This window comes from Coregonus lavaretus (assembly GCF_964263955.1).
Source record: "Coregonus lavaretus genome assembly, chromosome: 12".
NCBI lineage: Eukaryota > Metazoa > Chordata > Actinopteri > Salmoniformes > Salmonidae > Coregonus > Coregonus lavaretus.
Genome location: NC_139999.1, coordinates 45,545,037 through 45,570,103, shown reverse-complemented (window position 1 = coordinate 45,570,103; position 25,067 = coordinate 45,545,037). Strand labels below are relative to the sequence as shown.

At 44.0% G+C, this 25,067-nt stretch overlaps 1 pseudogene across 1 annotated transcript in view; it reads left to right on the top strand.

Moving 5' to 3' along the window:
- The window catches only part of LOC311138859 (voltage-dependent L-type calcium channel subunit alpha-1D-like), a 123,523-nt pseudogene extending 98,784 nt beyond the window's left edge, over window positions 1-24,739 (top strand). The window contains exons 30-45 of the transcript in view: window positions 214-305; window positions 604-763; window positions 945-1,071; window positions 1,455-1,551; window positions 1,749-1,850; window positions 1,960-2,061; window positions 8,821-8,954; window positions 14,304-14,420; window positions 15,028-15,434; window positions 16,305-16,328; window positions 17,889-18,017; window positions 18,246-18,412; window positions 18,726-18,832; window positions 21,851-21,996; window positions 22,332-22,557; window positions 24,434-24,739. The product of the transcript in view is annotated as a voltage-dependent L-type calcium channel subunit alpha-1D-like (transcript). The remainder of the gene's footprint in view (window positions 1-213; window positions 306-603; window positions 764-944; window positions 1,072-1,454; window positions 1,552-1,748; window positions 1,851-1,959; window positions 2,062-8,820; window positions 8,955-14,303; window positions 14,421-15,027; window positions 15,435-16,304; window positions 16,329-17,888; window positions 18,018-18,245; window positions 18,413-18,725; window positions 18,833-21,850; window positions 21,997-22,331; window positions 22,558-24,433) is intronic.
- The last annotated feature ends 328 nt before the right edge of the window (window positions 24,740-25,067 follow it).

Below are 25,067 nucleotides of genomic sequence, written 5' to 3'. Positions count from 1 at the left end.
TAACAGCGTCACTAAACCTCTTCATAGAGAGCAGCAGTACACCTGGTCATGTTCATAAGGTACCAAACAGGGAACAAAACAGATTGAAACCGGAAGAGACTACCTGGAAGTGTTCATTAAGAAATGCTCATTTTCAGTTTCTGTTGCAAAATGTTTAAAAACGCAGTTTGTAAATGAACCCTTGCCCTTGTCTATCTATACTGTTTGTTTCAGGTGTTTGGGAAGATAGCTATGGTGGACGGCACCCACATCAACAGGAACAACAACTTCCAGACCTTCCCTCAGGCTGTGTTGCTGCTCTTCAGGTCTGTCGGGGTTGGCGCGAGGGGTCACAGGGTCAGAGTTCACGCAGACGTTGTAGGTCGAATATGTAGTGATAGGAAATTGATTATATACAAAGCAGTGTTTCTACGCAGCTGCTGGAAATCAAAGAACATGTCCAGCAAAAGGCAAAATAGAACGTATTCAATGTACTTTATTAACAACCTTTTGGTCTTTAGGTCTTCATCAGTAGATATGGTTGTGAAAAGGTTATGGATAGGTTGTGAAAAGGTTATGGTTATGCTGTCTTACGCTATCTGACGAGTCATGTTTCTGTCGCAGGTGTGCCACGGGCGAGGCGTGGCAGGAGATCATGTTGTCGTGTGTTTCGGGAAAGCTATGTGACCCAGAGTCGGACTACAACCCTGGGGAGGAGATGACCTGTGGAGCCAGCTTCGCCTATATCTACTTCATCAGCTTCTACATGCTCTGTGCCTTCCTGGTACATCAATACTTTATACACACTTATACACACAGCACACACACACAAACAGACACAGAATACATATCCACGCAGCATACATACGCACGAATACATTTCCACACATACACTCACACAGACTGTGTATGTAGATACAGTCCATCACTAACCTGTTCTGATCCTGTTTGTTCTGTTGCCCTAGATTATCAATTTGTTTGTGGCTGTCATCATGGACAACTTTGACTACCTTACTCGTGATTGGTCCATCCTGGGTCCTCACCACTTGACGAGTTCAAGAGGATCTGGTCTGAGTACGACCCAGAGGCCAAGTAAGTGTGTTGTGTGTGTCTATTTCAGGACTGTTCGATGTCGGTCCCGGAACAATTCTGTTGTTCATCCTCTCCTTCTAGTCAGGGACTGATTCAGACCCGGGACACCAGGTGAGTGCAATTAACTACCAGGTAGAAGGACCGGAATTGAACAGCCCTGGTCTATTTAGTGCATATATTTGACTGTATTATGTTTGAGATTATGTCTGTATGTTGCAGTAGTCTGAGTGTATGTTTATCAGAGTGCTCTCCCTCTCTCTCTCTCTCTCTCTCTCTCTCTCTCTCTCTCTCTCTCTCTCTCTCTCTCTCTCTCTCTCTCTCTCTCTCTCTCTCTCTCTCTCTCTCTCTCTCTCGCTCTGTGTGTCTCTCTCTCTCTAACACAGGGGCAGGATTAAACATCTGGACGTGGTCACTCTGCTCCGACGCATCCAGCCTCCACTGGGCTTCGGCAAACTCTGCCCTCATAGAGTGGCCTGCAAGGTAACCATCTATCTGGTCTCTCTGGTCTCTCTCTCTGCTATCTCTCTCTCTTTCTCTCTCTCTCTCTGCTATCGCTCTGTCTTTCTCTTTCTCTCTTTGTCTCTGTATCTCTTTCTCTCTCTCTAATTGATCTGGCATGTGTTCAACCCTATAAACAACACACATATAAATAACCCTCCTCTCTCTCCCTCTCTCAGAGACTGGTGGCCATGAACATGCCTCTAAACAGTGACGGCACCGTCATGTTCAATGCTACGCTATTGCATTAGTACGCACCGCCCTGAAGATCAAAACAGACGGTAGGAGACACCCCCCCCCCACACACACACACACACACCACAACATTACCAACTGTATAGTTTGTGTTGATAGTGATGGACATTTGTGTGGTGTTTACCTGTGCTGTAGGTAATCTGGAGCAGGCCAACGAGGAGCTGAGAGCCGTCATCAAGAAGATCTGGAAGAGGACCAGCATGAAGCTGCTGGACCAAGTGGTGCCCCCTGCTGGTGGTCAGTTATATCACCCTCAGGCTGCCACAGTAATACATCTCAGTAGAAATAACGTCCCCAGCATTACACACACACAAACACCTAACATTCTGAGACCTGAGATCCTAGTAGCAATACACACATACACCCAATATTCCAGCACAATATCACATAATATCACATATAACACACACATTCCACCTTCCCACTTTATAAGTCTACAGTACAAGTATGAACTCTCAAATATCAACAATGTCCCTCTCTCACACACACTCACACACCCTAACACACACTCACACACCCTCACACACACTCTCGAACTCATGATTTCAGCTTTGTCCTGCTGTTTTCTTCTCTCATGTTCTCCGCAGTGTGTTTTTGATCCGTGTGCGTGTGGGGGTTGTTTATCTACACTCCTTCCACCTGTCCTGGATACCACTGGAGGTTCCAGGGCGACTGTGACTGTTACTGTGACTGACTGTGTGCTAGGCTTTGGGCTTGCATGGCCTCATAGTGGTAGACCACTGACTGTCGCTCAGTGCATGCCGTATCTCTCCTACTAAACTCTCTTTCTCTCCCTCTCTCTGTCTCTCCTTATGTCTCTCTATCTCTCCGCTTGAGCTTTTCCACAGCTTCTGTTCCTTTTCTCTATATCTGTGTATATATATATATTTTTTTAAACTACTTTTAAGAACTTCAGAATATTCTGAAGCAGTTCTGTTTTAGGGTGGTGGCATGGAACTAGTGTTGCCTCTTCTCTCCGATCTCTGTCCCCAACGTGCTTGTTTAAAGTGACACAGACCCCTGCTTCAGAATCCTTCTCACACGCTCACGGTCACGCACATACACACATACTGCACTGTAAATGCACACAAACATCTTCTATCTTCACCCTTTTTCACATTGCTCTCACATGAACATGGTCACACACACACGTTCCCACACGCTCACACACAAATACACACTAACACTAACCTACTCATATGTATGCCTAGTTCTGCTTGCTTGCATGTGCTCAGTAGAGTCTAACTGTGTCTTGGGTTCCTTAACACCCCGAATCCCTCTACTGGAGTGGATCTGAACTGTTTGAATACATTCCTCTGAAATGTTTGAATACATTTAGCCATTTCATAGGTCAACATAAAAACAACTTAGGCCTCCCGAGTGGTGCAGTGGTGTAAGGCACTGCATCGTAGTGCTGAGGCACCACTACAGCCTAGGGTTCGATCCCAGGCTGTGTCACAGCCAGCTGTGACCGGGAGCCCCATAGAGCGGGGCTCAATTGGCCCAACCAGGTTAGGTTTGGCCAGGGGGTTTTCCTTGGCTCATCGCGCTCTACCGGCTCCTTGTGGGTCGTAATTACCAATCAGATATCATGAAATTGAGGAGAAACATTTTGTACAATTACTACAAAAAATAAAAAATATATATATATACAGTTGAAGTTGGAAGTTTACATAAACCTTAGCCAAATACATCCGTTTTTCACAATTCCTGACATTTAATCCTAGTAGAAATGTCCTGTTTTAAGTCAGTTAGGATCACTACTTTATTTTAAGAATGTGAAATGTCAGAATAATAGTAGAGAGAATGATTTATTTAAGCTTCTATTTCTTTCATCACATTCCCAGTGGGTCAGAAGTTTACATACACTCAATTATAATTTGGTAGCATTGCCTTTAAATTATTTAACTTGGGTCAAACGTTTCGGGTAGCCTTCCACAAGCTTCCCACAATAAATTGGGTGAATTTTGGCCCATTCCTCCTGACAGAGCTGGTGTAACTGAGTCAGGTTTGTAGGCCTCCTTGCTCGCACACCCTTGTTCAGTTCTGCCCACACATTTTCTATAGGATTGAGGTCAGGGCTTTGTGATGGCCACTCCAATACCTTGACTTTGTTGTCCTTAAGCCATTTTGCCACAACTTTGGAAGTATGCTTGGGGTCATTGTCCATTTGGAAGACCCATTTGCGACCAAGCTTTAACTTCCTGACTGATGTCTTGAGATGTTGCTTTAATATATCCACATAATTTTCCTTCCTCATGATACCATCTATTTTGTGAAGTGCACCAGTCCCTCCTGCAGCAAAGCACCCCCACAGCATGATGCTGCCACCCCTGTGCTTCACGGTTGGGATGGTGTTCTTTGGTTTGCAAGCCTTCCCCTTTTTCCTCCAAACATAACGATGGTCATTATGGCTAAACAGTTCTATTTTTGTTTCATCAGACCAGAGGACATTTCTCAAAAAAGTACGATCTTTGTCCCCATGTACAGTTGCAAACCGTAGTCTGGCTTTTTTATGGAGGTTTTGGAGCAGTGGCTTATTCTTTGCTGAGCTGCCTTTCAGGTTATGTCGATATAGATACTTGTTTTACTATGGAAATAGATACTTGTGTACCTGTTTCCTCCAGCATCTTCACAAGGTCCTTTGCTGTTGTTCTGGGATTGATTTGCACTTTTAGCACCAAAGTACGTTCATCTCTAGGAGACAGAACGCGTCTCCTTCCTGAGCGGTATGACGGCTGCGTGGTCCCATGGTGTTTATACTTGCGTACTATTGCTTGTACAGATGAACGTGGTACCTTCAGGCATTTGGAAATTGCTCCCAAGGATGAACCAGACTTGTGGAGGTCTACACATTTTTTTCTGAGGTCTTTGCTGATTTATTTCGATTTTCCCATGATGTCAAGCAAAGAGGCACTGAGTTTGAAGGTTTGCCTTGAAATACATCCACAGGTACACTTCCAATTGACTCAAATGATGTCAATTAGCCTATCAGAAGCTTCTAAAGCCATAACATCATTTTCTGGAATTTCCCAAGCTGTTTAAAGGCACAGTCAACTTAGTGTATGTAAACTTCTGACCCACTGAAATTGTGATACAGTGAATTATAAGTGAAATAATTTGTCTGTAAACAGTTGTTGGAAAAATTACTTGTGTCATGCACAAAGTAGATGTCCTAACCGACTTGCCAAAACTATAGTTTGTTAACAAGAAATTTGTGGAGTGGTTAAAAAACGAGTTTTAATGACTCCAACCTAAGTGTATGTAAACTTCCGACTTCAACTGTATATTTGCTTAGAGCATTAACTCTGATCTAAATGACGTGCCATATTCTCATAATAATCACTATCAATGTGTACTATTTAAACCTGCAGTCTTTAAAAGGATCTTAGAGGTTTGAACCAATGGGCTGTAAGGGTCCTGTCCCTCTGTGACCCTGCCTGTGGCCTGTCTGCCCTCTCCCTCCTCTGGCTGCCTACCTAGATTGGACCGGAGATTATTGATACAAGTGATATTTCAGAAGTTGTCAGGCCCAATAGAGATCCTATAATTCATAGGAATTAAAGGATCTCTATAGGACACCCAGAATCTAACTAGCATCGAACCATAGTTCAGTTATGGTTTCGGTTTAAACCTATTTGAGGTGTACCAGTGAGGTATACCAGTTCTGTTTTAGGGTGGTGGCATGGAACTTGTGTTGCCTCTTCTCTCTGACCTATGTCCCCAGGACTGAAAGATGTAGTTCAGGATCTAGATTAAATTATTGAGTTATTATTGAGTTATTGTGGTCTTTGACCTACAGAGAGCATTGGCCATCCATGTGATGGATCTTGAGGTATAGTATATACACCATCAAGATGGATGTGCTTTTTATGACAGAATGTTAAAATTAGGTGAAACCAAAATATTTTTTTGACCAAGTTACACTTCTCAAAGGCACCGAATTGGTGGAACGACCCTCAATGACCATCAAGATGGATGTATATGAATGATACAGTTGATAATATATACAGTCGTGGTCAAAAGTTTTGAGAATGACACAAATATTAATTTTCACAAAGTCTGCTGCCTCAGTTTTTATGATGCCAATTTGCATATACTCCAGAATGTTATGAAGAGTGATCAGATGAATTGCAATTAATTGCAAAGTCCCGCAAAGCCATGAAAATGAACTTAATCCCCCAAAAACATTTCCACTGCATTTCAGCCCTGCCACAAAAGGACCAGCTGACATCATGTCAGTGATTCTCTCGTTAACACAGGTGAGAGTGTTGATGAGGACAAGGCTGGAGATCACTCTGTCATGCTGATTGAGTTAGAATAACAGACTGGAAGCTTTAAAGGGAGGGTGGTGCTTGAAATCATTGTTCTTCCTCTGTTAACCATGGTTACCTGCAAGGAAACACGTGCCATCATCATTGCTTTGCACAAAAAGGGCTTCACAGGCAAGGATATTGCTGCTAGTAAGATTGCACCTAAATCAACCATTTATCGGATCATCAAGAACTTCAAGCAGAGAGGTTAAATTGTTGTGAAGAAGGCTTCAGGGCGCCCAAGAAAGTCCAGCAAGCGCCAGGACCGTCTCCTAAAGTTGATTCAGCTGCGGGATCGGGGCACCACCAGTGCAGAGCTTGCTCAGGAATGGCAGCAGGCAGGTGTGAGTGCATCTGCACGCACAGTGAGGCAAAGACTTTTGGAGGATGGCCTGGTGTCAAGAAGGGCAGCAAAGAAGCCACTTCTCTACAGGAAAAACATCAGGGACAGACTGATATTCTGCAAAAGGTACAGGGTTTGGACTGCTGAGGACTGGGGTAAAGTCATTTTCTCTGATGAATCCCTTTTCCGATTGTTTGGGGCATCCGGAAAAAAGCTTGTCCGGAGAAGACAAGGTGAGCGCCACCATCAGTCCTGTGTCATGCCAACAGTAAAGCATCCTGAGACCATTCATGTGTGGGGTTGCTTCTCAGCCAAGGGAGTGGGCTCACTCACAATTTTGCCTAAGAACACAGCCATGAATAAAGAATGGTAGCAACACATCCTCCGAGAGCAACTTCTCCCAACCATCCAAGAAGTTTGGTGATGAACAATGCCTTTTCCAGCATGATGGAGCACCTTGCAATAAGGCAAAAGTGATAACTAAGTGGCTCGGGGAACAAAACATCGACATTTTGGGTCCATGGCCAGGAAACTCCCCAGACCTTAATCCCATTGAGAACTTGTGGTCAATTCTCAAGAGGCAGGTGGACAGACAAAAACCCACAAATTCTGACAAACTCCAAGCATTGATTATGCAAGAATGGGCTGCCATCAGTCAGGATGTGGCCCAGAAGTTAATTGACAGCATGCCAAGGCGGATTGCAGAGGTCTTGAAAAAGAAGGGTCAACACTGCAAATATTGACACTTTGCATAAACTTAATGTAATTGTCAATAAAAGCCTTTGACACTTATGGAATGCTTGTAATTATACTTCAGTATACCACATCTGACAAAAATATCTAAAAACACTGAAGCAGCAAACTTTGTGAAGACTCAAAACTTTTGACCACGACTGTACAGTGCCTTCAGAAAGTATTCACACCCCTTGACTTTTTCCACATTTTGTTGTGTTACAGACTGAATTTAACATGGATTAAATTGAGATTCTGTGTCACTGGCCTACACACAATTATGTTTTTAGAAATGTATACAAAATAATGAAAAATGGAAAGCTGAAATGTCTTGAGTCAATAAGTATTCAACCCCTTTGTTATGGCAAGCCTAAATAAGTTCAGGAGTAAAAATGCTTAACAAGTCACGTAAAAATTTGCATAGACTCAATCTGTGTGCAATAATAGTGTTCAACATGATTTTTGAATGACTACCTCATCTCTGTACGCCACACATACAATTATCTGTAAGGTCCCTCAGTCGAGCAGTGAATTTCCGACACAGATTCAACCACAAGACCAGGGAGGTTTTCCAATGCCTCGCAAAGAAGGGCACCTATTGGTAGATAGGTTAAAAAAAAAGAAGACATTGAAAATCCCTTTGAGCATGGTGAAGTTATTATTTACACTTTGGATGGTGTATCAATACACCCAGTCACTACAAAGATACAGGTGTCCTTCCTAACTCAGTTGCCGGAGAGGAAGAAAACCGCTCAGAGATTTCACCATGATGCCAATGGTGACTTTAAAACAGTTACAGAGTTTGGCTGTGATATGAGAAAACTGAGGATGGATGAACAACATTGTAGTTACTCCACAATACTAACCTAAATGACAGAGTAAAAGGAAGGAAGCCTGTACAGAATACAAATATTCTAAAACGTGCATCCTGTTTGCAATAAGGCACTAAAGTAAAACGGCATAATTGTGGTAAATCCAACACAACACATCACTAAGTACCACTCTTCATATTTTCAAGCATGGTGGTGGCTGCATCATGTTGTGGGTATGCTTGACATCGACAAGGACTAGGGAGTTTTTTGGGATAAAAATAAATGGAATAGAACTGAGCACAGGCAAAATCCTAGAGGAAAACCTGGTTCAGTCTTCTTTCCAACAGACACTGGGAGACAAATTCATATTTCAGCAGGACAATAACCTAAAACACAAGGTCAAATATAAACTGGAGTTGCTTACCAAGATGACATTGAATGTTCCTGAGTGGCCTAGTTACAGTTTTGACTTAAATTGTCTTGAAAATCGATGGCAAGACTTGAAAATGGCTGTCTAGCAATGATCAACAACCAACTTGACAGAGCTTGAATAATTTTTTAAAGAATAATTTCTGAAGGCACTGTACCAGTTTATTTACCGGGTCAGTATAGTGCATGTAAGGAATATAGTGCCTTATCATAGGGTTATTATAGGGTATCCTTTTGGTTAGTGTCTGGTATTTGAGGGGTATGGTCAAGGAGTGGGGAGGGGACATGGGCAGACTCAATCTCCCAGGATGCTGTGCGGTGACCTGCTGTCTGACACAGGAAGCGTTTGTGTGGTCTGTTCACCTAGATGATGAGGTAACCGTGGGGAAGTTCTATGCCACCTTCCTGATACAGGACTACTTTAGGAAATTCAAGAAACGTAAAGAGGAGGGCCTGGTGGGGGTGCACGCCTCTCAGAACAACACAGCCATCGCTCTTCAGGTGAGTGTTGGGGTGTGTGTGTGTGCGCGTCTGTGTGTGTGCGTGTACGTGTGCTAGGGCTGGACAGTAATTGAATAACCATGTAACTGACGGTTATGGATGAAGACTGCCATGAAAATAAAATAAACTTCAAAACCTTTTAAATAGGCCTACATTGATTTTTTATTTTATTTTATTTTGATTAACTTTATTTTCATGTAGATAAACTTTAACTAATAGCGGGAGTGTTTACTAATGATTATAAGCAATTGTTTTGCTAACTTAGTCTGTCAATTAAAGTGTCTACATCCCTCTCCAACTGTCGTTTGATGCTCAAGCAGCTAATCCGCTAAAAGCGCAGGGGATTAGAAGCTTTATAGGCTATGGCAATTCAGTAAAAAACATCTTTGTGGACTTTCTTTTATACAATGCACGTTTTCATTGCTTGCTAGTATATAAATAAATCGGTCTTCTTTTTAAAAAGGTTGGATGTGTCTGACTATTCATGAATTATTCAACAGCAGTCGACAAGGTTGTTCTGGCTCTGAGGCCTATAATGCGCTAATGTTCTGTCAAATGGAAAATGCGCCAATCCTATCCAACCTGGCATGGTATAATTTGATGCAGACTCTTTTCTTAATTTATAGACTAATCAACACTGCTAAATAGGCTATGGACATGTTGCTTGTATTGGTTTATATTTTAATGATTGTCAATTTCATCTTTATACTATAGCATAGCTGTCTCTCTCCCCTTCATACTTTCCTTGTCAATTAATTATCTTATAGTCTACATTTGGAAAGACTAAGGTAGGCCTAGGTTTTCTATACATTTTAAGGAAAGGATAAATATTTGGTCTTGTGTCTGACATACGCTGGTGGCTTTGATTGACGGGTCCTTTTTACTGGGGTGTGCGTGTGTGAGTTCACTGATTCTATCTAAAGGCCTGGATGTACATTCAGAAAGATTCCTAAAGTAGCCTGTCTGGACTCTATCTCTTTAAAAATAATCAAACACTCCTGTCATGATTTAATCTTATAAAAGGCCTATTTTCAGTAAAGGCCCTTTCTCACCAAGTCCGTTATTTTGGTCTGAATAATTAGGAAATACAAAATATATACGAACACCTCTTGTTTATGACGCCATTCACACCAATTGCGAAATGTCCTGTCACAATACGTCAATTATTTATTCAGAACGGTTCGATTTTAGCATCTTTTCGCATGCGAAAATAAACTGTTGGCATGTGAAAAGATGCTGTTGCCCAATAGAAATTGTCATCTGGAACATTGCCATTGCATTCCGCCACGTCAGTGTGTTTGTTGTTTGAATTAATGAATTAATGAATTAGTTAATCTCTCCCTGCATTTGCAATGCATCAGTGCAGCAAGGTATCAATTTAGCCAATGTGATCACATCACACCAGAGCTAGGCTACACGTCGCTCTCGCCATTCAAATGTCCCCGCCAGTTCATTGCCAATGCTGTAGCCTATTTTATAGCCATTCAGCAAACAAGAGGATCAATCGATGCTTCTCTCCTCGAATAGGCCTCTGCCTATTAGTTTAAAAAATTCCTCTGAATAAGTTGCTGTTATATTGCTGTTCATTGTCTATATATAGGCTATATAAACTCAGCAAAAAAAGAAACGTCCCTTTTTCAGGACCCTGTCTTTCAAAGATAATTCGTAAAAATCCAAATAACTTCACAGATCTTCATTGTAAAGGGTTTAAACACTGTTTCCCATGCTTGTTCAATGAACCATAAACAATTAATGAACATGCACCTGTGGAACGGTCATTAAGACACTAACAGCTTACAGATGGTAGGCAATTAAGGTCACAGTTATGAAAACTTAGGACACTAAAGAGGCCTTTCTACTGACTCTGAAAAACACCAAAAGAAAGATGCCCAGGGTCCCTACTCATCTGTGTGAACGTGCCTTAGGCATGCTGCAAGGAGGCATGAGGACTGCAGATGTGGCCAGGGCAATAAATTGCAATGTCCGTACTGTGAGACGCCTAAGACAGCGCTACAGGGAGACAGGACGGACAGCTGATCATCCTCGCAGTGGCAGACCACGTGTAACAACACCTGCACAGGATCGGTACATCCGAACATCACACCTGCGGGACAGGTACAGGATGGCAACAACAACTGCCCGAATTACACCAGGACCGCACAATCCCTCCATCAGTGCTAAGACTGTCAGCAATAGGCTGAGAGAGGCTGGACTGAGGGCTTGTAGGCCTGTTGTAAGGCAGGTCCTCACCAGACATCACCGGCAACAACGTCACCTATGGGCACAAACCCACCGTCGCTGGACCAGACAGGACTGGCAAAACGTGCTCTTCACTGACGATTCGTGGTTTTGTCTCACCAGGGGTGATGGTCGGATTTGCGTTTATCGTCGAAAGAATGAGCGTTACACCGAGGCCTGTACTCTGGAGCAGGATCGATTTGGAGGTGGAGGGTCCGTCATCGTCTGGGGGCGGTGTGTCACAGCATCATCGGACTGAGCTTGTTGTCATTGCAGGCAATCTCAACGCTGTGTGTTACAGGGAAGACATCCTCCTCCCTCATGTGGTACCCTTCCTGCAGGCTCATCCTGACATGACCCTCCAGCATGACAATGCCACCAGCCATACTGGTCGTTCTGTGCGTGATTTCCTGCAAGACAGGAATGTCAGTGTTCTGCCATGGCCAGCGAAGAGCCTGGATCTCAATCCCATTTAGCACGTCTGGGACCTGTTGAATCGGAGGGTGAGGGCTAGGGCCATTCCCCCAGAAATGTCCGGGAACTTGCAGGTGCCTTGGTGGAAGAAGGGGGTAACATCTCACAGCAAGAACTGGCAAATCTGGTGCAGTCCATGAGGAGGAGATGCACTGCAGTACTTAATGCAGCTGGTGGCCACACCAGATACTGACTGTTACTTTTGATCCCCTCTTTGTTCAGGGACACATTATTCAATTTCTGTTAGTCACATGTCTGTGGAACTTGTTCAGTTTATGTCTCAGTTGTTGAATCTTGTTATGTTCATACAAATATTTACACATGTTAAGTTTACTGAAAATAAACGCAGTTGACAGTGAGAGGACGTTTCTTTTTTTGCTGAGTTTATATAGGTTACTCGTTCAAGAGTTAGAGAGAGGGGGAAGAGAGAGTGGAGTGGAGTTGCCAGCGAAAATGCGTGAATAGAGCAAGAAGGGAACAGTGAAGAAGACAGAGAGATGTGTAAGTTAGAAGTTAATTAATATATTAATGAATCATTCGTATAGCCTATATATTAGGCTATATATTATAGGCCTGCTAAAGTGAATCTAGACGACCACCGGTGCTATGGGCAACCCTAAAAGACAGAGAAAAAAAATATCCCAGCAGCGTTGCAGTTCTTGACACAAACCTGGCACCTACTACCATACCCCGTTCAAAGACACTTACATCTTTAGTCTTGCCCATTCACCCTCTGAATGGCACACATACACAATCCATGTCTCAATTGTCTCAAGGCTTAAAAATCCTTCTTTATCCTGTCTCCTCCCCTTCATCTACACTGATTTGAAGTGGATTTAACAAGTGACATCAATAAGGGATCAAAACTTTCACCTGGATTCACCTGGTCAGTCTATGTCATGGAAAGAGCTTACCCTATAAATCTTAATGTTTTGTACACTCAGTATATATCCTCCTTAAAACTTTCCTCGTCAATTTATATTATAGGCTACATTGATTTAGCATCATCCTATAATGTAGACCATTTTTTGATATCCTACATAAAGGATTTGAGGCTAAGGCAAAGTTTTTAATACGTTTTTGGGAAAGGACAAATGTGATTTGCTTATGTGTCTTGAGTAATGGGTCCTTTTAGGTGGGTGGGTGCGCGTGTATGAGTTCACTAATTCTCTATGTCCATTCAGAAAGTTTCCTAAAATAGCCTGTCTTGACTTCATCGCTTTAATCAGACAGAGAAAAATAACTGTTGTGTTGCAGGGTCAGCATATGTGCGAGGAATGACGACAGGTGCCAGTTTTGCGTTTCCTCTCTTGTTAAATGGGGTGCAACTGAATTTAACGTAGCCAAGGTCCTTTCCTGATTCATCCTATAGGATGCATAGCCTATATACTAATATTTTCAGTAGCATATTCTTTTTCCAGTAGTATATGATTTTTCTCTCATTACTGCATCCTCTCTAGCCACTTTGAACAACATATTGCCACAGAGAATGACCGCTGCAACGTTGGTGACATTCTGTGAATTGTTCAGAAAAGTAGAGGGGACCCCGGTTATGTCGGTGACCAGGTACATTGGCCTGGCCAATTACCGTAATCTCAAATTCCAAGACCGTCACAGCCCTAGCGCGTGCGTGTGTGAGAGATTGGGTCAACATGACTATTGAGAATATTTGTGTGAAGAAACGTGTGTGAGAATCTGCTTGCATTTCTTAGAGTGTGGAATACAACCAAGTGTGCTAATGTTGTGATTTATGATTCAGCAGGTCATTCATGATCAAAGCTATTGGTGTACAGTATGATCCTGTTTATGTGATGACGGACATGTTTATCAACGTATGTCTCTTTCGGAGAGGCATGTGTCTTCGTCTCAGTGTTACCGTTGACAATGTAATGGGTGTATATCTGACTGCATCGCAAATGGTTCCCTATTCACTATAAAGTGCACTACTTTTGAACAAGGCCCATAGGGCTCTGCCATTTGGGATGCAGCCATTGTCTCTGTCCACTCATCATCGTCATCCGATGTTTTAACATGTATCTCACCCATCAGCTCATGAAGCTCACACTCAAAGCAGCTTACTTCTGTTTTCATCACCGTTAGCTTCAAGCCATGAGGTTTTATCATTCAGGTAGTCCTCTCTATCTCTTGTCCCTCTCCCTTATATTCCTAGCTATATTTTTCCTCATTGAAACAGTCCTATAGTAAGTAAACTATAGTATGTGCCTATTGTAACTAACTGTAATAGTAGCTATTTTCTCCACAAAGACAAAGATGTAACTAACATTTCACACTCTAACCACACACTCAGGATAATGTAATGTCATAGGAGACACACTAACGACAAGGCATATTCAGGGGGAGCACATTTGTTTGTCTCTTATAAATGTTCTCATCTCTCACAGTCTGTCTAGCACTGTCCAATATGGGCGTCTGTAAACTTCAGGTTTTGCGTGAGAGCCAGCAAAGGGCAGCTGAATGAATGTGCGTGTGTGTGTCTGTGTGTGTATTTTTGTTCTTGTTTGTTTGTGTGTGTGTGTGTGTGTGTGTGTGTGTGCGTGGGTCTGTGACGAGCCTCTTTGCCTGAAAGAGAACCTTCCTACCAGCCCTTAGCCCCTCACTCTATTGTCATGGTTACAGGCTGGCCTTCGCACGCTACATGATATTGGGCCTGAAATTCGCCGAGCGATATCATGTGACCTGCAAGATGAGGAGCTAGTAGACTTTATTCCAGAGGAGGACGAGGAGATTTATAGGGTAATTTATTCAATTTATCTGCCTGAGGGAATGTATGGCACGCATATTTATTTTATCTTGCTGGAATGGGTTGGTTGGGTAAATGGAATATTAGGATAGTGGTAATGGTAGTGTATTATGCCTCAGGACAATGTCCTTATTGGAGGTAGATACTGTACACGGCACTCACAGATATACACACACTGGTAATAATATTTGATTTGATTTGTATGCCGCTTTCCATTTACAGAGCAAAATCACAAAGCTCTAAACTCAATTAGTCACCAAGGTGGACTGGACATACAAGTTGCATGGATCCAACCTGTAGGTGTAGGGACAGGACTATGTACTATGTTCATCTCAGAGGAAGTAAACCATTTACAGTTCTTCTGTTTTTCTTTTTTCAGTTCAGAAGAAGGAATTATAGTGCCTTCATCCCACATATATCATGAACCATTGAACCAGCTTTTGAACTTATTTTCTGCACATACGATGATTTCTGAAAGGAAAACGAATCACCAATCACAACAAGTCAGCCCAATTTGCACATCACTAGCATTGTGTATTCATCTTCTGTGTTGAACAGAAAGTAGTCCCTGACCGTTTGACCCTGAGTATTCCTCCACAGCGCAATGGTGGCCTGTTCGGTAACCACATCAACCACGTGAACGGGGACCACCACCGGCGCTCATCGGGGCCCCAGACCAACGCCACCCAGCGGCCCCTGCAGGTGCAGCCGCCTCCACACTATGCCCACATGGAGCAGCCGGTGGGGCGTCTCTGCCGGGCCAACGCCATGTCCCACCCGCACCCCAATCACCACCACCACAACTCCTCATACGGCAAGTCGCCCAAGTCCACCAACATCAACCTGAACAACGCCAACATGTCCAGTCTGCCCAACGGAGGAGGACACCACCACCGCTACTATGAGCACACTCCGCCCCCAGCCAACGGTTACCCAGGACACCGCAGTGGCCCCTACCACACCGACTACGACAAGCCACCACCTCGCGGCACGCCACAGGGACAAAGGTGACCACACACTGACATCTCTTTCTCTGGCCGCAAAATGAAATGGGTGACGCGTCATGTGTTGTTGGGTTTGATTAGTTATTGTAAAAGAGAATGGTGAAACGTCTGTGGCTTGAAGCTTCATGTAAACTTCAAATGCCACAATATTTAGAAACTATAATGTCTGACCTGTAAACTCTTCCGTCCCTTGTCAATTCACCTGAGTGACTCTCGTAGTCCCTCGTAGTCATACAGCTGTCTCAATGTGTATGATGATGTCACCGCTAAAGGTTTTTGTACAATAGAACAAACCTGGGATATAAGTTAGCATGGAGAGTTAGCATGCAGCTACCATTAGCCATAAGGCCATTCTGTGTACCTATCATTAAAGATTTGCCAAAGGCAGGACCTAGCCTCTCCTTATCAGACCTTCCTCTTGTCACTGACCTATAGCACATACCCTCTCAGACCCTACCTTAACCTGACCAATCACATGCTGATCAGCATCCTCATTCCATATAACTGACCAACAGCACACTTCATATTTATTCAGGTTACCCATCCCACAAGCAGTCAATACATCTCTCTGGAGCACCCCAGGGTTGGGTTGAAAGTCCATTTCAATTCTTATGAGTTCAGGAAATGATTGGAAATGATTTCCTGTACTGCCTGTAATTGAAATGGAACTGCCCCCCAACATTGGTACACACGTCACCCCGCTGTCGTCTTTCTTCACTTATACATATATAGGAATGCATGTATATGCTTCATATACTGTATTATATATATATGTCACTCATGCGGTCCCTTTTCCCTCTGTTCTCTCCTCCCTTTCTCCTACCTAACCAAAATGCTTTCTCTCAACCATCTCTCCGCTTTCTTGGACAGAAGGCGCTACTATGAGACCTATGTTAGGTATGTTACTTTCCTAGGTATGGCTAGAGCACTATGTGTCCACCACAACAAAGGGGAACTTTTGATTTTAATAAAAAAATTTGGGGCCAATAAGTGACTAACTGCATCCCTGCTTGGGTTGCAAAATTCCAGTAACTTTCCCACAATTTCCAGGTTTTCTAGAAATCCTGATTCTGGGAATCTTCCAATCAGGATTTCTGGAAAACCTGGGAGTTTTGGGAAAGTTACCAGAATTTGTTCAACCCTAATCCCTGCTAAATTAGTGCTGAGTGTGCTGGCCAGTCATCTATCTCCCTGTCTCTGCACCACCACCTATCTGTGGAGTAGTATCCCTTGACCTAGTACTCTGATGTTTAAAGAAGAGAAGGGAAAGGCCTGATTGGCCAGCACACTGCCTAGCCCTAGACCAATCTTGCTGTATGCATGTATCTGCTAGGAAGGAGAGCACTGCTAAGAGAGGTGAAGTGAAGTGCTTGCCTTGAAGGAGGAACTTGGATGCTCAAACCACATGGATATGTATGGAAACTTACCTTACTCCCCTTAAACCCTGACTACTTCCTAAGCCCAACAATGACCAGTAGCTCTATAAAAGCCCCTCAGAAATGTATTTAATTAAAGGGATAGTTCACCCAAATTACAAAATGAAATATTGGTTTCCTTACCCTGTAAACACTTTTAGAAGAAATTGTGCTATCTAGAACCAAAAAGAGTTATTCGGCTGTCCACATAGGAGAACCATTTGAAGAACCCTTTTTGGTTCCAGGTAGAACCCTTTTTGGTTCCAGGTAGAACCCTTTTGGGTTCTATGTAGAACCCTTTCCACAGAGGGTTCTGCATTGAACCCAAAATAGTTATACCCTGGAACCAAAAAGGGTTCTACCTGGAACCTAAAAGGGTTATTCTACGGGGACAGCTGAATAACCCTTTTGGAACCCTTTTTTCTAAGAGTGTATGAACAAAACCAGAGCAAGGATTGCTGATTTCCCTTGTCCATAGACTGCTTGCAGGGTAAGGAAACCAATAGGTAATTTTGTAATTTGGGTGAGCTATCCCACGGCTGAGATGGGGGATGACGATAAGGGGATGTACGTTTTGATACATCTGATTGAAGACTTCTCAAACAATCGTATTACAGGCAACCATAGTTTTCCTTTGAGCAACAAAATAAGTGTTAAGTGAACGTTGAGTGTTGCTCTTTGGTACTGTATGCATCGTCCGCTGGTCTACAGCTTCTACTGTCCATGTCCCTGTTGTCTTGATGAGGCTGTGGTGGTGGATGAGGAGGACGTTAGTTCTGTTGCATCGCTGCCCCCTGGAGGCTGGAGGTTTGTGTCTGCATGGCAGTGCATGGTCCTGTTCCCCCACAACTTCTCCCGCAGTCCAGCATCACCAGTGGAGGCTGGTAAAGGGAGGACCGCTCATAGTAATGGCTGGAACCGGTACCATTCTATTCATTCCATTCCAATGAGCCTGTGCTCCAATTTTAAAGTGACACCAGCCTCCACTGGACCCCACCCCCCTCTGATCTCTGAACCCTGACCCCTCACCCCCTCCCACCAGGTCCCACCGGGGAGACGCCCGCCTTCCCACCATCCGACGGGAGGAGGAGTTTGACGATGACAGGTGCTCGGGAGAGTACTACAGCGGAGAGGAGTTCTATGAGGACGACAGCATGTTGTCAGGAGACAGGTAAAGTAACCAACACTCCACCCTTACAACCTCAGAGAAATACATGTATCCTATATATTGTATATACTATACCTCACGATTAGTTCCCTTCTGCTAAAGCAGGGGTCTCAAACTAGTGGCTTGGGAGCCAGATGCGGCCCCCGAGCCTATTAAAATAGAATGAATTAAAATATAAAAATTTCTGCAAATTAAAGTAGCTAGTTCACCTCCAATACCCTATCCTTCCAGGATGTCCTATAAGGAATACCTGGACAGGTACCAGAACAGTGACACGGAGTACGAGACTCCTAGAGGCTACCACCACCCCGACAGTTACTACAACGATGACGAGCAACCCCTCTACCAAGACGGAAGGAGGTCACCTAAGAGACGGATGCTTCCTGCCACGCCCCAAGGTAACATCCCTTCTCTCTATCCAGCATGCTTCTGAAGCTTGTCTACATATAAGCTGTTACTAAGGTCAGATACTTGACTTAACTGAAAATAGAAGCAAATCCTCCACAGCTATTCACACAGTTTTTGACTCATTCATTAAATTGACTTGCCACTGACTTGGTTTTCTCTCATTTTAAAGAGCTCTTCGTGACTGTTTTTTGTACGTGGATGTGTGTTGATGCCTTTTAGTTGCATGTAGTCATTGTTTCCTGCATGAGTAGTTTAGCTTCACTAGTTTCACCCTCCTGTCCTGTCTGCCCGTCACTCGTCCAGGTCACAGGAGGCCCTCCTTCAACTTTGAGTGTCTGAGAAGGCAAGGCAGTCAGGATGAGCTGCCACACACACACACTGCTCTACCACTGCACCTAATGCAGCACCAGGTAACACACACACACTGCTCTACCACTGCATGGAATGTACCACCAGGTAACACACACATACCCCACAAGACATGCCACCAGAGGTCTCTTCACAGTTCCCAAGTCAAGAACAGACTATGGGAGGCGCACAGTACTACATAGAGCTATGGCTACATGGAACTCTATTCCACATGAAGTAACTCATGCCAGAAGTAAAATGAGATTTTAAAAAACAGATAGAAATACACCTTATGGAACAGCGGGGACTGTGAAGCAACACAAACATAGACACATGCATACAAACACACGATAACATATGCACTATACACACACGTACACATGGATTTGGTGTTATAGATATGTGATAGTAGAGTAGGGCCTGAGGACACACACTTAATATGTTGTGAAATCTGTTATGAATGTATTGTAATGTTTTTAAAATGTATAACTGCCTTCATTTTGCTGGACCCCAGGAAGAGTAGCTACTGCCTTGGCAGGAACTAATGGGGATCCATAATAAATACTAAATACATACACATACCAGTAGACAGCTCTGCATCTGCACCCAATGCACCTCCATGTAACACACACACACTATGAATTGATTTACTAGTGCACTGCTCTACCAGGACTTTTAGACCAGTGTGTGTTGTTAGACCAGTGTGTGTGTTAGACCAGTGTGTGTGTTAGACCAGTGTGTGTTGTTAGACCAGTATTTGTTGTTAGACCAGTGTGTGTGTTAGACCAGTGTGTGTTGTTAGACCAGTGTGTGTGTTAGACCAGAGTGTGTTGTTAGACCAGTGTGTGTTGTTAGACCAGTGTGTGTTGTTAGACCAGTGTGTGTGTTAGACCAGTGTGTGTCGTTAGACCAGTGTGTGTCGTTAGACCAGTGTGTGTTGTTAGACCAGTGTGTGTTGTTAGACCAGTGTGTGTGTTAGACCAGTGTGTGTTGTTAGACCAGTGTGTGTTGTTAGACCAGTATGTGTGTTAGACCAGTGTGTGTTGTTAGACCAGTGTGTGTTGTTAGACCAGTGTGTGTGTGTTAGACCAGTGTGTGTGTTAGACCAGTGTGTGTTGTTAGACCAGTGTGTGTTGTTAGACCAGTATGTGTGTTAGACCAGTGTGTGTTGTTAGACCAATGTGTGTTGTTAGACCAGTATGTGTGTTAGACCAGTGTGTGTTGTTAGACCAGTGTGTGTTGTTAGACCAGTATGTGTGTTAGACCAGTGTGTGTTGTTAGACCAGTGTGTGTTGTTAGACCAGTATGTGTGTTAGACCAGTGTGTGTGTGTTAGACCAGTGTGTGTTGTTAGACCAGTATGTGTGTTAGACCAGTGTGTGTTGTTAGACCAGTATGTGTGTTAGACCAGTGTGTGTTGTTAGACCAGTGTGTGTGTTAGACCAGTGTGTGTTGTTAGACCAGTGTGTGTGTTAGACCAGTATGTGTGTTAGACCAGTGTGTGTAGTTAGACCAGTGTGTGTTGTTAGACCAGTGTGTGTAGTTAGACCAGTGTGTGTTGTTAGACCAGTGTGTGTGTGTTAGACCAGTGTGTGTTGTTAGACCAGTGTGTGTTGTTAGACCAGTGTGTGTTGTTAGACCAGTGTGTGTGTGTTAGACCAGTGTGTGTTGTTAGACCAGTGTGTGTTGTTAGACCAGTGTGTGTGTTAGACCAGTATGTGTGTTAGACCAGTGTGTGTGTTAGACCAGTGTGTGTGTTAGACCAGTGTGTGTGTTAGACCAGTGTGTGTGTTAGACCAGTATGTGTGTTAGACCAGTGTGTGTGTTAGACCAGTATGTGTTGTTAGACCAGTATGTGTTGTTAGACCAGTGTGTGTTGTTAGACCAGTATGTGTGTTAGACCAGTGTGTGTTGTTAGACCAGTGTGTGTTGTTAGACCAGTGTGTGTGTTAGACCAGTGTGTGTTGTTAGACCAGTGTGTGTTGTTAGACAAGTATGTGTTGTTAGACCAGTATGTGTTGTTAGACCAGTGTGTGTTGTTAGACCAGTATGTGTGTTAGACCAGTGTGTGTTGTTAGACCAGTGTGTGTTGTTAGACCAGTGTGTGTGTTAGACCAGTGTGTGTTGTTAGACCAGTGTGTGTTGTTAGACAAGTGTGTGTTGTTAGACCAGTGTGTGTGTTAGACCAGTGTGTGTTAGACCAGTATGTGTGTTGTTAGACCAGTATGTCTGTTGTTAGACCAGTGTGTGTTGTTAGACCAGTATGTGTGTTAGACCAGTGTGTGTTGTTAGACCAGTATGTGTGTTGTTAGACCAGTATGTGTGTTAGACCAGTGTGTGTTGTTAGACCAGTATGTGTGTTGTTAGACCAGTGTGTGTGTTAGACCAGTGTGTGTGTTGTTAGACCAGTGTGTGTTGTTAGACCAGTGTGTGTTGTTAGACCAGTGTGTGTTGTTAGACCAGTGTGTGTTGTTAGACCAGTGTGTGTTGTTAGACCAGTATGTGTGTTAGACCAGTGTGTGTGTTAGACCAGTGTGTGTGTGTTAGACCAGTGTGTGTGTTAGACCAGTGTGTGTTGTTAGACCAGTATGTGTGTTAGACCAGTGTGTGTGTTAGACCAGTGTGTGTTGTTAGACCAGTGTGTGTTGTTAGACCAGTATGTGTGTTAGACCAGTGTGTGTGTTAGACCAGTGTGTGTGTTAGACCAGTATGTGTGTTAGACCAGTGTGTGTTAGACCAGTGTGTGTGTTAGACCAGTGTGTGTTGTTAGACCAGTATGTGTGTTAGACCAGTGTGTGTGTTAGACCAGTGTGTGTTGTTAGACCAGTGTGTGTTGTTAGACCAGTATGTGTGTTAGACCAGTGTGTGTGTTAGACCAGTGTGTGTGTTAGACCAGTATGTGTGTTAGACCAGTATGTGTGTTAGACCAGTGTGTGTGTTAGACCAGTGTGTGTTGTTAGACCAGTGTGTGTTGTTAGACCAGTGTGTGTTGTTAGACCAGTGTGTGTTGTTAGACCAGTGTGTGTTGTTAGACCAGTATGTGTTGTTAAACCAGTGTGTGTTCCTGGCCTCCCTCTAAAGGTGATGGCTGTAGCAGGGCTGGACTCCAGCAGAGCCCACCGTCTCTCCCCCTCCCGCTCCTGGGCCAGTCCACCCGCCACTTCGGCCAGTAAGGAGCAGTCGCCCAACTACACACCCCTCATCCGCGTGGATCACCCCGGACAAAGGTATATATACATTGTTCTGTATGTACAACCCCGATGAAGGCTACAGGCCCAAACACCTTGGTTTTAATAACGAGAGATATTTATAGTGTGACTGTAATGTGGGAGTTTTATTTTGAGATCTGTTATTCTGGCTCTTGGGGCAAGAGCAAGGGTTGATGGATAATGCTTCAGTCTTGAGTTTGAAGTGGTTGCAGGAGCCACGCTGCATGTCTCACTATTATTATTTTGTCACTAGGAAGTTGTGTAGCACTCTGATATTAAACATTGAGTCTTACACTGAGTCACACTGTCCCTGGTTCCTCATTCTTATCATTGGCCCTCCATTGTCCTCCAAGAGTGTCTGAATCTCCTCTTCTCTTCAGGGAGAGTGCCGCCAGCAGCCAGGTGTCTCTGAGGAAGAGCTCTTGGTACACAGACGACCCAGAGTACTCCCAGAGGACCTACTCCCCCATCCATCTCCAGGTGCCCCCAGAGTACCAGATTAATATAGAGGCGAAAGAAACGCACACTGAGTACCGCCAGCAGCACCATCAGAAGAGCGCCACTAGCTTGGTGGAGGCGGTGAGTCCAGGGCAGGGCATGGGAGGGTGGGTTGGTGGCCTTCAGGCTTGAACCAGTGGACTAGCGGACCGGACCATGGCTGAAGTCATTTAAATTTAAATTAATTCAAGTCAGGAATTGAACTTACATGAAAATATAATTGGTTGAAATTAAATGGAATGTACCTTAGTGTAGGGGGAAATGTGCTCTTGAGTTGGTACAGTGCATTCGGAAAGTATTCAAACCCCTTCACTTTTTCCATATTTTGTTACGTTACAGCCATATTCTAAAATGGATTCAATTATTTAAAACGGAAATATCACATTTACATAAGTATTCAGACCCTTTACTCAGTACATTGTTGAAGCGCCTTTGGCAGCGATTACAGCCTCTACTCTTTTTGGGAATGACGCTACAAGCTTGGCACACCTGTATTTGGGAAGTTTCTCCCATTCTTCTCTGCAGATCCTCTCAAGCTCTGTCAGGTTGGATGGGGAGCGTCGCTGCACAACTATTTTCAGGTCTCTCCAGAGATGTTCGATCGGGTTCAAGTCCGGGCTCTAACTAGGCCACTCAAGAACATTCAGAGACTTGTCCTGAAGCCACTCCTGCGTTGTCTTGGATGTGTGCTTAGGGTCGTTGTTCTATTGGAAGGTGAACCTTCGCCCCAGTCTAAGGTCCTGAGCAGGTTTTCATCAAGGATCTCTCTTGCTCCATTCATCTTTCCCTCCATCCTGACTAGTCTCCCAGTGCCTGCCGCTGAAAGATATCTTTCATCGTAGGGATGGTATTGGCCAGGTGATGAACTGTGCCTGGTTTCCTCCAGATGTGACGCTTGGCATCCAGGCCAAAGAGTTCAATCTTGGTTTCATCAGACCAGAGAATCGTGTTTCTCATGGTCTGAGAGTCCTTTAGGTGCCTTTTGGCAAACTCCAAGCGGGCTGTCATGTGCCTTTTACTGAGGAGTGGCTTCTGTCTGGCCACTCTACCATAAAGGCCTGATTGGTGGAGTGCTGCAGAGATGGTTGTCCTTCTGGAAGGTTCTCTTATCTCTACAGAGGAACTCTGGAGCTCTGTCAGAGTGACCATCGGGTTCTTGGTCACCTCCCTGACCAAGGCACTTTTCCCGCGATTGCTCAGTTTGGCCGGGCGGCCATCTCTAAGAAGAGTCTTGGTGGTTCCAAACTTCTTCCATTTAAGAATGATGGAGGCCACTGTGTTCTTGGGGACCTTCAATGCTGCATAAATGTTTGGTACCCTTCCCCAGATCTTTGCCTTGACACAATCCTGTCTCGACACAATCCATCGACCTCATGGCTTGGTTTTTGCTCTGACATGCACTGTGAACTGTGGGACATTATATAGACAGGTGTGTGCCTTTCCAAATCATGTCCAATCAATTGAATTGTTGTAGAAGTTGTAGAAACATTACAAGGATGATCAATGGAAACAGGATGCACCTGAGCTCAATTGTTTAGTCTCATAGCAAAGGGTCTGAATACTTATGTAAATGTTATATTAATGTTTTTATATATATATACATTTGCACATATTTCTAAAAAACAGTTTTTGCTTTGTCATTATGGGGTATTGTGTGGAGATTGATGAGGGAAAAAATGTGAATCCATTTTAGAATAAGGCTGTCACGTAACAAAATGTGGAAAAAGTGAAGGGGTCTGCACTGTATATGGAAGTCATTAGTAGGCTATCATGTTAGTGAGTACAGTATATTACAGCTAGCCAGGGAGCGCATTACAGGAATGGCCACAGGTGTAGATGGTTTGAACACTCAAAGTCATTGAATTTCAGATTTGCAAACATGCTTTATTGCTATTAAAAGTAACTTAAATGAGCTACGTAAACACAATGTGGTCTATTTTCTCCTGTCGCCGGGCAGGTGTTGATATCAGAGGGGCTCGGAAGATACGCCATGGATCCAAAGTTCGTGGCCGCCACCAAGCACGAGATAGCGGACGCGTGCGAGATGACCATCGACGAGATGGAGAGCGCGGCCAGCCACCTGCTGAACGGTGGCATGGCGCCGGCGGTTAACGGGGTCAACGTGTACCCTGTCATGAGCGAGCGGAACTACGACCTCCAAGACGCCACAGCCAGTTATAGTGACGAGGAGCCGGAGGTGGAGCTTAGAGTGCCGTACGAGGAGGACCTGGCAGACGAGATGATCTGCATCACCACTTTATAGCAACGTAGAAACTAACTACTAGCTGTATGTACTCTACTTAATATAGACTACAGTACCGACAGTGGAAAACTCAATGAGAAATGCATCTATTGGCTTACAACCAAAAGAAGTGCCTTTTACATGGAAGAGAAAGGTAACCTATGAGGAGAGAGAGACACACTGGCCCGCCCACTTATTCTGTCACTTGCCCTCTGCCAGCCAGGGAATTCACGTCACGTCTGTCAATCACAGGGCCAGGAACCAATCCTGGTGCCAGGGAACCATGTTAGTTCCGTCCTCCCAGATCAGCACTACTGGCACATAGTGGACCATGCCCATAGGTCATAGG